Here is a 13,695-nt window from a genome sequence, read left to right on the forward strand (position 1 = left end):
AAGTTGCTTTTGCTCATGGTATTTATCATAGCATCAGAAAGTAAAGTAGGACCTCCCCATACACACAGGCAGACCCCTCCCCTGGAAACTTACTGAACCCATCTAGTGTTGCTCTTATGCTTTAGGGCTGACCAATTGGGATTGGACAACCCATCAGGGGTCTTGGCCTTAGAGAGACTGATTCTCCTTCTCTTAGTAGCCATTAGCTTTAGCTCTTCATCTAAGAGTGAGGCCATGTGAATTTCCCCATGTGAGTTAGCATGCTGATTGTTGTCTTAATATAGATCTTGTTCAGACCAATGCAGGCAAGGTTATATAGAGCACAACAATGTTATTTTCCCCAGAAAAAAAAAAACACTGGAGGCCCAGATAGGAGAATCACTTTCCCAAACTATTTTCTAGAAATTGAGGAAGGCCACAGGCATTCCTGTGTTCTTCCCACATTTGTTGGTACTCCAAATTCCCTTCTTGAGAAATATGAACATCAGATGTTCCCATGTCCATGTCACAAATTCATTATATTCTTACATAACCTTAATCCTGAGATCATATGACTCAGCTATACCACTCCTGATCATGTATCCAAAGACCTCTATATCCCATGGCAGAGATTCCTGCATGTTCATGTTCATTACTGTTCTGCTCACAGTAGCTAGGAAATGGAACTGTCCTAGACATCTATAAGTGAATGAGTGGATAACGAAAATTTGGTATTGACTTTTCTTTGGTACCTTCCCACTGAGTTCTACAATGTCTGCACCAGTTTACAGTCCTACCTGCTGAATATAAAGCTCCATCTTTCTCCTAATCCTGGCCAGCATTTGTTGATGATAGTTTTGTGATGATAGCCATTCCGATGGAGGCCAGCAGTTTGAATTTGCATTTCCATGATATTGGAAATCTGTTTCCTAATTAAAATTTTTATATTTTTTTATAATTAACTTAATTTCACAGCCATGGATTTCCCCGTCCTCCTTCCCCACACCCCACAGCCCTCCCCCCCAATCTACCCCCATTCCCACCTCCAAGGCAAGGTCTCCCCTGGGGAGTCAGCCCAGCCTGGTAGATAAAATTTTTTATTATTTTAAATTATGTGAACATGTGTATGTGTGTGTGTGTGTGTGTGTGTGTGTGTGTGTGTGTGTGTATGTATCTGTGTGTCTGTGTGTCTGTGTGCAGATGACTGAAAGGCCAGAGATGTTCCATAGCCTGGAAATGGAGTTACAGATGGTTGTGATCTGTCTGATGTGGGTGCTGAGAATCAAAGTTGGGTCCTTTAGAAGAGCAGTACATGCTCTTAAACACTGAGCCATCTCTCCAGGCCCTTTATTGGACATTTTTGAAATATATTTATTGTCTATTTGTATTTCTTCCTTAAAATATTTTTTGAGAACTTCATACTTGAGTGCTGCATCTATTTCACTCCCACACCCTCAATTCCTCCCATGTTTTCTCCTCCAACAGTCATGACCTCTTCTATAATTATTATTGTTACACGTGTATAATAAATATGTAGGTACACACACACACACACACACACACACACACACACACCTACTGAGTCTATTTAACATTGTTTGTATGTACATACATCCAGGGATGATCTCTTTATTTCTTCTTTTGTGAACTGTTTCTTTATTTCATTAGCCCATTTATTGATGGTATGATTTTTTTTTGTGTGTGTATTTTTTTTTTTGAGACAGAGTCTCACTGTGACTGGTTGGAACTCTCTTATGTAGATCAATCAGTCTAATGTCCAAGTCCCCAAGATCCACCTGCTTCTGCCTCCCAAGAGCTGGGATTAAAGATGTGCACCAGCACATCTGGCTTTGTACTTCTGACTTTTGCAGCTCATTATATATTCCAGATGTTAGTACCCTGCCAGATGTATAGTTGGCAAAGACTTTCTACTATTCTATTAGCTACCGCTTCACTCTGCTGACTGTTTCTTTTGCTATGCAGAAGCATTTTTGTTTTGTGAAATCCAATTTGTGAATTTTGAAGATTATTTCCTGAATTTCTAGAGTCCTTTTCAGAAAGGCCTGTATGTTGAAATGTGTTGCTCATATTTCTGTCTATCATTGTTAAAGTTCCAGGTCTCACATGAAACTTTTGATCCATCTTGAATCTATTTTGGTACCAGATGAAAGGTAAGGCTGGCTTTATTCTTCCACATGTGCACATACAAGTTACCCTGGGCTATTCTTTGATGACACCTTTTTCTAGTGCATGTTTTTGACACTTTTGTTGACAATTCGGTGGCTATCACTGTGTGGATTTATTCACAGGCAGCCCTTAATTCTCTTCCGTGTGTCTACATGTTTGCATTGATTACAGTGTTACACAGTTTTTGATTCTGTGGGTCTAGTGTGATTTGAGATCAGTGACTGTTATTGCTGACATTGCTCCTTCTACATAGGATAGCTTTGGTTAGCCTAGATCTTTTGTGCTTCTATATGAATCTTAGAATTTTTTTTTTCTAGTTCGGTGATGAATGTAATTGGAATTTAAATATAGATTATGCTGAATATGTGAATTGCTCTTGGTCCTAGCCACCATGTCTTTCATGTCAGATAAACTGTATCACCTGTAAACTGTAAACTGAAATAAACCACTTCTCTTTGAAGTCACTTATGATCATAGTGAAAAAAAAAGTCATATATCATGTAAGAAAAGAAGAGAACCTGGCAATATTGACTCACCTCTGCAATCCCAGTCTTTGGGAAGTGGAGGCAGGAAGATCAGGAGTGTAAGGTCACCCTTAGTTACATAGCATGTCTGAGGCCAACCTGACTTACAGGAACCCTGTGTCTTAGTTACTTTTATACTTCTATAACAAAGCATCATGACCAAGGCAACTTATAAAAGAAAGCATTTCATTCGGTGCTCACAGTTCCAGAGGGTAGTTGAATCCACAACCATCATTGTGGAGAGCATGGCAGCAAGCAGGTACTGGAGCAGTAGCTGAGAGCTTACATGTTGAGACAACAACCACACGACAGAGAGAAAATGGTCATTGGGAATGACATGGACTTTTGAATCTTCAAAGCCCATCCCAAGTGACATGCCTCTTCTAACAAGACCACACCTCCTGATCCTTCCCAAATAGTTCTACCAACTGCAGAGCAAGCATTCAAACATGTGAGCCTATGAAGACCATTTTCATTCAAACCACCATATACTGTCTCGAACAAATAAAAAATAAATACAATAAGGGCTTCTTTTCATCAAGCCATGGACTTAAGAGAATGCAAAGGTAGGCCACAAAGTGACTGCTGTTGCTGAAGTTCTCTCCCGGGGGGAGATATAAACTAACATCTACCTCTCTTCTCAGGGTCAGATTCACCCTGGAGAACCAATGAGTTCATTAGATTTACTTAAAGAGCAATGGGTCAGGAGTTATGAGCAAGAGTGTAGATGGCCTTAAAGAAGCCATGCTGGAAAGTCTGTAACCAACATGGATGATGACTGCACGGATGGGGCCTGTCCTTAGTCCTTCCCAGCCGTTAGACTTCTGGTCCCTGCCTGGGTCAAAATGCAATTATGACAGAACTGCATACAGCTGGTTGGAGAGAGTAGCTGGATCACTGGGTGAAGGGTCCTTCATGTTGCCCTCCCCACATTTTATGGGAAGAGGTCAACAATCAATAGGTCAAGCTGTGATGATCTTTTGCAAGTGGGCATAGCTGAACTCATGAAGATGGCAGCAATTTGGCTCTGAGGATAGCCCTGTACAACACCTGCAACTGACGAAGACCTTCTAACTGGATGACGCAAACTACCACTGCAAATTAATAAGGAAGGGAAAAAAAAGACAACTTATTAAGATGGTTAAAGAGTTGAATAGGAACTTTGCAGAAAAGGTATCTAAGTATAAAATAATTATGTGAAATAGGCTCAATTTACTCGTAATTGGCAAATTGCAAATTAAAAGAGAACCTCCTACACAATTATCTGAACAGCTTAGATTAAAAAGGCTGCAATGTCTAATATGACCAAGGATGTAAAGAGGTACTGGTGGAAGCATAAACTGGCAGAGTCATTTGAAAGTAGTTTAGTATTATGTGCTGAGGCTAAAGATAAAGCAAACTTATGAATAACCATTTCATACTTAAGAATTAAAAGTAACTGTATTAGTTACTTTTTTATTGCTGTGTGTGGTGGTTTGAATGAAAATGACTCCCATAGACCCATAGGGAGTGGCACTATTAGGGGATCTGGCCTTGTTGGAGTGGGTGTGGCTTTGTTGGAGGAAGTGTATCATTAGGGGTGGGCTTTGAGGTTTCAGATGTTTAACCCCAGCCCAGTGTCTCACTCTCTTCCTCCCGCCTGACCATCTGGATGTAGAAACTCTTAATTACCTCTCCAGCACCATGTCTGCCTGCACACCACCATGCTTTCCACAATGACAATAACGGACTAATCCTCTGAACTGTAAGCCAGCCCCAATTAATTGTTTCCTTATAAGAATTGCTGTGGTCATAGTGTCTCTCCACAGCAACGGAAACCCTAACTAAGACATTGGGATAGAACAGCATGACCAAGGCAACTTGTAGAAGGAAGGTTTTATTTGATTATAGTTCCAGAGGAATAAGAGTCTGTCATGGCCGGGAATCATGGCAGTAAGCAGCAGATATGGCGGTTAGAGCAGAAGCTGACAGCTCACAGCTTGAACTTCAAGCATGAAGCAGAGAGAGTGAACTTGGAATTATGTAAGTCTTCAAGCTCTCAAAGCCTACCCTATCTCCAGTGACATACTTTTTTCAACAAGGCTACACCTCCTAAACCTCTCCAACAACACCACAAATTGGAACCAAGTATTCAAATCCCCAAGACTATGGAAAGTATTTCTCGTTCAAACTATGTCTGACTCTCATAAGCTCATGCCCATATTATCATGCAAAATGCATCAAAAGTTCCCACAGTCTTTCACAGTTGAAGTCCAAAGTCTTTTTTGAGACTTAAGACATGTTAAAAGTTCAGTCTTTTCTGAAACTCAAAACAATCTCTTAATTGTAACCTGTAAAAATCAAAAAGCAAATTATATACTCCAACATACAATGGCATAGAATGTACGTCACCATTCCAAAGGGGAGGAATAGGGACATAGTAAGAAAATACTGGACCAAAGCAAGGCTGAAACCTATCAGGGCCAACACCAAAGCCTGTAGCTTCATGACTGATGCCTGAGACTTTAGTTTCAAAGGTCGTAGATGGCTCTGACCCTCTAGCTTTGCTGCCTGCAATATACATCTCTCTCTTGGGGCTGGTTTCACTACCTGTATGCAGCTCTCCATGGTATGGTAGATGTCTCATGGCTCTGGCATCTCCAGTATCTTGGAGTCTCCACTGTAAGTCAGGCTTCACTTTCATAGCTTCACATGACGGCATCTCACAGCCTCTTGACCTATCAGGGTCTTCAGGCAGGGATTCCCTTGCCACATGCTGCTTGGCTTCAGCAGCTCTCTGAAACCCAGGAGGATGAATCCATGACTCATTCACTCTTGCATCTCTCATATGTCTCGAAAGCTGGTATCGTGAGGACACCATTGCTAAGTTTGGGTACCAGCTCAGGATGGACCCTCCTCCTCCTGTATCACATCAGCAACAGCTTTTGTTTGTTGTTGCTTTCTAGAAACAGAAATGCTGTGGGATGTTCTGTATGGCAAATGTGTTGCTAATTAGTCAATAAATAAAACACTGATTGGCCATTGGCTAGGCAGGAAGTGTAGGTGGGACAAGGAGGAGAATAAAGCTGGGAAGTGGAAGGCTGAGTGAGAGAGACACTGCCAGCCACCACGATGAGAAACAGCATGTGAAGATGCCGGTAAGCCACGAGCCATGTGGCAAGGTATAGATTAATGGAAATGGATTAATTTAAGCTGTAAGAACAGTTAGCAAGAAGCCTGCCACAGCCATACAGTTTGTAACCAATATAAGTCTCTGTGTTTACTTGTTTGGGTCTGAGGGCTGTGGGACTGGCAGGTGAGAAAGATTTGTCCTGACTGTGGGCCAGGCAGAAAACTCTAGCTACACAGAAACTCCATAGGTCTTTTCTTTTCACAAATTGGAAGCTTAGCAGGGTGGGGTCTTGCCCTAAGGGCACCCTTTCCTTTGTTACAGTGGCTATCAGGCCTTTCTTAATGGTGTAAATCTCCTTGATGATTATATCTTCTCTTCTAGCACATTCTTTGGCTGCAACATTAAATTTTCCAATGCTTCCCTTTTCTCTAAATTGTACATTTTTGCCCATTTATTCTTTTTCATTTTAGACCTTTATAAGCATTATCAATAACAACCACACCATAGATTCAATGTTATGCTATTTTGAAATTTTCTCTACCAGGGAAATTAGTCCATGTATTAGTTATTTTTCTGTTGCTGTGATAAAACACCATGACTAAGGCAACTTATGAAAAAAAGAATTTGTTTGGGCTTATGTGTAACGGAAGTTTCTGTTCCACTGGCAACTCCCAAATACCTGGCAGCCACTTCCCAAATTACCACAGAGGCTTATATGAATTATAAATGCTTGGCCAATAGCTAGGCTTATTGCTAACCAGCTCTTACATTTTAAGTTACCCATAATTCTATTTATGCTTTGCCATGTGGCAGTACATTTATTAGCATGGCATGTTCATCTCCTGCTCCCTCTGAGTCTGGTTGGCGACTCCTGACTGCCTTTCTCCTTCCCATCTTCCTTAGTTTGGTTGCCCCACCTATACTTCCTGCCTGGTTGCTGGCCAATCAGTGTTTTATTAAACCAATTTGAGTGACAAATCTTTACAGTGTACAAGAGGATTATTCCACAGAACTTACAGTTTCAGAGGGTTAAGAGTCCATCATGACCACGTAGATGGTCTGGGCCCCAACCTGTGGACATAAGGGTGTCTGAGGGCCATGTGGCTACCAGGGACATGCTGATCTGAGAGGCCTGTGCTGTCACTTGGTGCCATGGTGTTGTCCAGACCAGCTGCTGCTGAGGGCCATGTCTGGGTCTGTGGCGGCCAGGATCTGAATTGATATCTGTGGCTCCTATTACCACCAAGAGTTGTGCTGATGTTCAGGGTCTGGTCAGCCACCTGAGGGCGTGTTGGTGTCCAAGGATCATGTTACTACTATCAGGGCCATGCTGATCTAGGTGGCTGGTGCTGCCGCCTGGGGCCATGGAGATGTCCGGGCCTGGATTACTGCTTAGGGCCATGTCTGGGTCCATGGCCCTGAAGTAGCTGGAGTCTGGGGTGGTGTCCATAGCTCCTGTTGCCACCGAGGAATCTGTAGATGCCGCAGCGTCTGGTCAGACCCAAGACCATGTTGGTGCCCGAGAGCCATGCTGTCACAGGGGCCATACAGATCTGGGTAGCCTGTGTTGCCACTGGGCCATGGCGAGAGCCCAAGCACTGCCAAGGGTCTGTGATGATGTCCACGGCCTGTGTTAACACAAGGGCTCATGGCCTGTGTTAACACAAGGACTCATTAGAGCAATGCTGTATTTAGCCAGCTCTGCCCTTCACTGGCCCTGTGATAGCTGGCCCCACTCCTTGTTAGATAATACAGCAGAAGAACTGTCCCCCCCCCCCCACCTGTGAAAAATGGCCCCACCTCTCACCACAGGCATGCACCTTACCTGGGTAGCACACTAGAGCTGACTCTGTAGTTGGGATGCAAGTGAGCTGATCCTGGGGGTGTGAGAACAGGAAAACTGACCCCATCCCCCCTCTTCTGCCAAGTTGTGGCATGGGTGGAAGAAAGATGCCCTCCACTCTCCCCTATTATCTCCTGTGGCAGGTGAGAGAGTTGGCCCCTGGGGTCACAAGAGTGGGAGAGCTCGCCCTGACCCTCACCAGCTGCAGCACACAGGAGCACGAGCCCTATACCTCACCTTGGTATACCCTACTTGGGCAGCACACTAGAGCTAACCCTGTTGTCGGGGGTGGGGCAGGTGAGCCATCTCTGAGGGTGTGAGAGCAGGAGAGCTAACCCTATGCCCCTTGTATGTCCCCTAGAGGACTGTGCACCTTTCCTGGGCAAAACAGTGGAGCTGGCCCTGGTGATGCAAATGTGGGTGATCTGGACCCGAGGACCTTAGAGCAGGAGAATTGGCCCTGCTCCTGGATGCATTTGGTGAGCTACCTGAGGCCATATTGGGGAGCTTGCCTGGGTAGTGACCAGGAGGGAAAGCTGGTGAGCTGACCAATCCAGCTACCACCCACGCCCAAAACCAGGGCTATGAGTTTGCTGACCCCAGCATCCACCAAATCTATGAACTGTTGAGCTTGTGAAGGGGACAAACCTACAGATCCAAAATGTCAGGGTATTTATGACACAGGACAAAAGGATATCCAAGAGGAACCCTAGTGAAAGCCCATTATTGGTGATGTAGCAGAAACCAGAGGCCTCAAGCCAGACCAATGATTCCAGGCAATGAACACTTGGAAGTAAAGATGAATGGATGAAAGGGTAAACTTGAAAGGCCTCTGCACTCCAATATTAAGTCTTTCCGCCAACATAGAAAGCCAAATCAAGCTGAATTAAAAATAAAATACCAGGTTTATTGGGCAAAATGTTCCCAGGTGACCTTTTACAGCCCCCAGAGTTGAGATGGGGAGAGGAGACCGGGAAAAACCACATGGCTGCTCTCTAGGAGTTTAAATACCCTGTAGGTGCAGTCTAGAATAGCTCTGGGGGAGGAGCTCCAGCTTGATGGACTTTTTGAGAAGGGCAGGGTTTGGAATGGGGTGGGGGAGTGAGGCCCAAGCAGAGGTTCCAACTGAACAAAACTGTGACTCAACAGGCCACACTATAACAAACATGCCCAAATAGAGCCGGCAACTGGGGGACCAAGTATCCAAACATCTGAGGACACAGTGGGGGCATTCTTTTTCAAACCACCACAGTCCATTATCTTTTAATTTAGCCTCTAGTAAGTTCTCAGGAAAGGGGCAGAAGACAGCCAGATTCTTTGCCAACACATCATAGGAATAGTCATAGAGCAGTTGCCATTGAAGTCCTTTCTTTCCTCTGAAATTTCTTGAGCCAGGCCTCTACAGTTTGCTTTGCTCTAGGCACTACAGGATCTTGCTAGAAGGAATGCTGCTTATAACATTCAACCATTTATTTCACCAAAGTTCCAAAGTCTCCCATATTCAACCATACACAGCAAGGTCAGGTTCTTCATCAATACCCCACTCCTGGTACCAACTTCTACATCAGTTACTAATTTGTTGCTGTGATAAAATACTATGATCAAGGTAACTTACTGAAGGAAGAGTTTATCTAGGTTTGTGGTTCCAGAGGCTTAAGAGTTTACCATGGCGAGGAAGCATACCAACAAGCAGTAGGCATGGAGGCAGGAGCAGGAACCTGAGAGCTCACATCCTCAACTACAGAAATGAAGCAGAAAGAAGAATACACAAATAGAGCGAGGCTTTCAGCTCTCACACCTCACCACCAGCCACCTACTTCCTTTAGCAAAGCTGCACCATCTAAACCTCTACAAACAGAGCCACCAACTGGGACCAAATATCTAAATCCCTGAGCCTATGAGAGGCATGTCTCATTCAAATGATGACAATGTCTATTGTGTTTCAAGTTGAATTTTCCATTCCTGTTTCTCAGCATTCACACAATGAACCTCAGTCTTTTTTTTTTTTTTTTTTTTTTTTTTTTTTTTTTTTTGGTGGGGAAGCCACTGGCAAGGACCATCCTCAAAAGCTAGAGAAGAATTTTTTTTCCATCTTCAGCTATAGAAGTTTCCTGCTCCACTTTCTGCTTCATTTTTCACTGGTGCCAGCTGTTTCCCCGAGAAGCATCTTCCACAGGAAAGGATTGCATAATCTTCCTGAAATATTGGTCTTTGAGGAATGATCACTCAGATCTTGGGGGTTACACCTAATACATCCTCAAAGACATGAAGAACTGCATCCTGCCTGCCCTTTCACCATTGGTGACAGGCTTCAAGGCTGTGCAATAAATCCGACCTGAGCACTGATAGAGGCTGGGGAAGCAATTTGGATCGTTAGTAAGCTCATAAAAATAATTGGGAAAATTCTTCTAAAAATGATGTTGGCCATATGTTCAGATGTAGTCTAGTGACTAATAAATTTTCCTTGATCTTCTGTTCTTTTAAGATCTCATTTGTGTAAAGAGAGCAATGAAAGCAATTACCCTCACAGTCAGATTTGTAACTGTTGAGAGGGAGGTAGAGAGTTCTGGCTGCGAAGGAAGAGTGGGTTCAAGGCTTTCGTAGTGGTGGTATGTTTTGTTTCTTGACCTGGGCGTGGTTACATGGTATTAATTTGATTAATTACCACTCATTAAGCTGTAATTTTATGTTTTGCATAAAGTAGCTCTGCCCTATATGTGGGGGATATCGTCCCAGCTCCTCAGTGGATGTCAGATTGGTACTGAGCCCTGCATATGATACCTTATTTTCTATACAGACTACTTACAGTAAAATTTAATCTATAAATTAAGCACAAGATTAACAATATCAGTTAATTATAATACAGAAAAGTTATAACAATGTACTGTAATAAAAGTAATGAGGATATGGTTTTTCTTTTTAGGAGGAATCAAATATTAGTATATTTTAAAATATACTAACATCCATATAGGCAGATATAATATAGATGTGTTTACCTGCTGTATAGATATTCACTATGTCTGTGCAGTACCTGTGGAGGCCAGAAGAGGGCGATGGATCTCTTGGAACTGGAGCTATGTATAGTTGTGAACTGCCATGTGGATGCTGGGAACCAAATCTGGATCTTTGCAAGAGCAGCCAGTGCTCTTAACTGCTGAGCCATCACTCCAGCCCCAAGATCAGTATGTTTGAACCACAGTTGATAGAAGTAATTAAAACTGCCAAAAGCAAAGCCACAGATCAGAAGAGGAGTTGTGCTTTGCTGTATTTCACAGTATTAATGGCTTTAAAGAGATCTGGAGACAAGACTTCAATTTGTCTTATAATTATTTGTCTTAAAGAGACACAATGTTGAATTTTTGACTTATTGAATCAGCTTCGTGAAGAATAAGGAGTGAGGGTTTTCTTGACATGTGGATATTTACTGAAGGAGGAATGTACAGCCCTGACCCAGAAGGACAACCACCACGTATTTGCTCTCATCAGAGGCTCCGAGTTCCAAATCTTCAGATGTGAGTACATATCCTGGAGCAATTGCAGAAGTCAGGAAAGTAAAAAGAGAACATTGCCAGGGCAAGTGGGTATGGGGGGACTAGAGGGGACTAACAGGGTACACGTGATCAGGGGAAATGGGGAGGGGGGAATCTAAGAACCACAATGGACAGTGTGGCACAATATCCCTAAGGGTGTTGTAGTGGCACATATACCTTGGTGGTGACCAGTAGCTCTTTAATTGGAGTTTAGAACTGCTCAACAGGCGGGAAACCATGCCTGGTACTAGAAATCTAGCCAACGACGCAGGGCTAGTGAAGTTGTGGATCTTTGAGGAGAACCTATGATCACTACTTTACCAAACCTCATAATCCCCAATTACACTCCAAATATTTGTCCTTACACCCACAGACAAGTGTGGTCCTCACCCCTCATCAAGGAAACTTCTCTTTGCAACAGATGGAGACCGTTACAGAAACCCACAACTAATCAAGATGCTGTTAAAGAGCCAGTCCCAATGGAGACATCCACAGAACAATTCCCACACCTCATAGAATACTGCAGGAGAGGGGTTAGAAATATTGTAAGAGCCAGAATAAGGATCAAGGAGTTTGCTGTGAGACTTTGTCTCCTAGTAATGTTAGAAGCTCTGTCAATAAAGTCTCATCAACATGACTGACTAAACATGAGCCGAACAAGGACAACAATAACAGACTTTCAAGTGTGAACCAGAGAAGACCATGTGGTTTCAACCCTACACAAAGGACTACAGTCAATTAAGGAATGCTGAGAGTGGGAGAAATAGTCTTCCCCAGGGAAGAGCACACCATTTAGTTACTCAATACCAAACAGTCATCCCTGAAAACATACACAAAACATACAGTCTGACATTATACAGACTGAGCAAGTTATATTTAGGAATATATAGGTATATACATATATGCATATCAACAAATAATGAAAAGAAAGACCTTGAATTTGAAAGAGCAAAGAAGGGTATATGGGAAAGTTTGGAGGGAGGGGAGGGAAGGGGAAAATAATGTAATTATACTATAATCTCAAAAATAAAATAAATGATTTACAATAAAAAATTAAGAAACATAGAAAAAATAAGTGTGGAAAAACTAATATATATATATAAAACTAAGATATATATATATAATATCCATGTGGTTCAGCTGCATAACAATAAAATATAGATGTGAAAATTAACATCTGAAAATGGAAACAGTTATAATGAGGAATTTTTAAAATAGGAGATTAAAATATTCTGCATTCTTGTTTTAAAAAAAAGAAAAGAATGTATGCAATGTTCTGGTTAAATATCTATGTCTAGAAATGTTCTTCACAGAGTGGGAAGCAGGACCTGTTGTACACGGTAGGGTTGACGGACTGTGTCTTCAGTGAACCTAGGACTTAGTCACTAGACAGGACTGTCCTTGATATGATGTCTTCCATTAATATTTCATTGAGAATCAAGTTTATAGTTTCCCATAATTCACATAGGAAATAGGATTCCCTTTCTTTCCCCATCCTTCTCTCTCTGCCTTCTCTCTCTCTCTCTCTCTCTCTCTCTCTCTCTCTCTCTTCTTCCTCCTTCCCTTCCTTCCTTTCTTCTTTCTTTCTTCCTTTTTTCTTTCTCTTTTTTTTTACATTCATTTAGTATGTGCATGATTTCTCACCAAGTGGTCATCCCATTCAGCATATCATAATAAAATAATAACAATTATTCCTGTTGTTATAAAGAATTTACAGTGTCACTTGCTCCTCCAAAAATCTTATAGGAGTTAATAAGTGTGGAGCCCAGGAGACTCTTTCAGGACAGAGAGGATGAACAACCCCATGGACCAAATTTACTTATCCAATTTATCTGCTGTCCATGTCATGTCTGTGGGGCATTGTGGGACAGATGTTTATAAAAGTTTCACCAGGCTAATCACCCGAGGTTGAATGTCAAAGCTCAATGAAGCATTTAGGGCTTTCCTGAGTTTTATAATGTATAAACACAGAGGGGCTTTAGGAGAGAAAGGTCACTTAACAGCTGCAGTAACTAGGAAGTTTGGCACCCAGAATGGAAAGTTGCCCTTTGAACAACAGCTATGGTTTGATAGGCGAGTGGTAAAGGGTTGCTGCATGTACCCACTGACACGAGGGTAGAAATGAATGTGAAATGGAAGGATATGTTTCACACAGAAACCTAGTTTCGTGGTGAAATTTTTTTTTATTATGTATACAGTGTTCTGCCTGCATGTATGCTTGCAGGCCAGAAGAGGGCACCAGATCTCATTACAGATGGTTGTGAGCCACGATGTGGTTGCTGGGAATTGAACTCAGGACCTTTGGAAGAACAAGCAGTGCTCTTAACCTCTGAGCCATCTCTCCAGCCCGAAATGTTATTTGATAATTAAAAAATACCTCATGTGGAAAAATTTCTAGAACAGAATGGTGTATGGTCACAAGGGAATGAAATAGAAGTGACATGAGTTTTGGGTACTATTCAAGGCAGATTGCATTATTGGCTAATTCTACACAGTTTTTCTTTCTTCTACCCACTTTTT

Source organism: Peromyscus eremicus, chromosome 14 (genome assembly GCF_949786415.1).
Source record: "Peromyscus eremicus chromosome 14, PerEre_H2_v1, whole genome shotgun sequence".
Classification (NCBI taxonomy): Eukaryota; Metazoa; Chordata; class Mammalia; order Rodentia; family Cricetidae; genus Peromyscus; species Peromyscus eremicus.